This window comes from Camelina sativa, unplaced genomic scaffold, assembly GCF_000633955.1.
Source record: "Camelina sativa cultivar DH55 unplaced genomic scaffold, Cs unpScaffold08517, whole genome shotgun sequence".
Lineage (NCBI taxonomy): Eukaryota > Viridiplantae > Streptophyta > Magnoliopsida > Brassicales > Brassicaceae > Camelina > Camelina sativa.
This window is the reverse complement of record NW_010929580.1, coordinates 1-431: the sequence shown is the minus strand read 5'-3', so window position 1 is coordinate 431 and position 431 is coordinate 1. Positions and strand designations below refer to the sequence as shown.

Genomic DNA, 431 nt, shown 5'->3' with positions numbered 1-431 from the left:
GTAACTCTTTGAAGCCGCCTTGTGTCTTGGTTCATCATCACCCACTTGCTGTAACATTTGAGTAAGATATGCATGAAATCCCCATATAACTAAATTAGCACTTATACACACAACCAATTCCTTGGAAAAAGAAAAAAAACTATATGCATCCAAAACAAATGATAAGAGTCTGACAAGTAGAAAAAGCAAAAACCTTGTAGCACGTCCAATAACTTCCCCGGTAGCACAGTCCTTTAAAATCCAATCACGTCTAGTTCCAATCCTTCCTTCACTCTGACACCAAGTCTCAATCTCAACCACATCACTCCTACAACCAAAACAAGAAAGCTGAAAACTTTCAACTCCAACCACTCAAATCATAAGAGGCAAACAAACCAAAAAAAGACCCTTACCAAGCTGGATACTTGTAAATCTCAATATGCATTCTTGCA

At 38.1% G+C, this 431-nt stretch overlaps 1 long non-coding RNA gene across 1 annotated transcript; it reads right to left on the bottom strand.

Annotated features, from left to right (window-relative positions):
* On the bottom strand, positions 1-431 carry LOC104775083. The gene is made up of 3 exons (XR_765683.1): positions 393-431; positions 194-307; positions 1-48 (listed from the first exon to the last, which is right to left on the bottom strand). It is a non-coding gene; the product is annotated as an uncharacterized LOC104775083 (long non-coding RNA).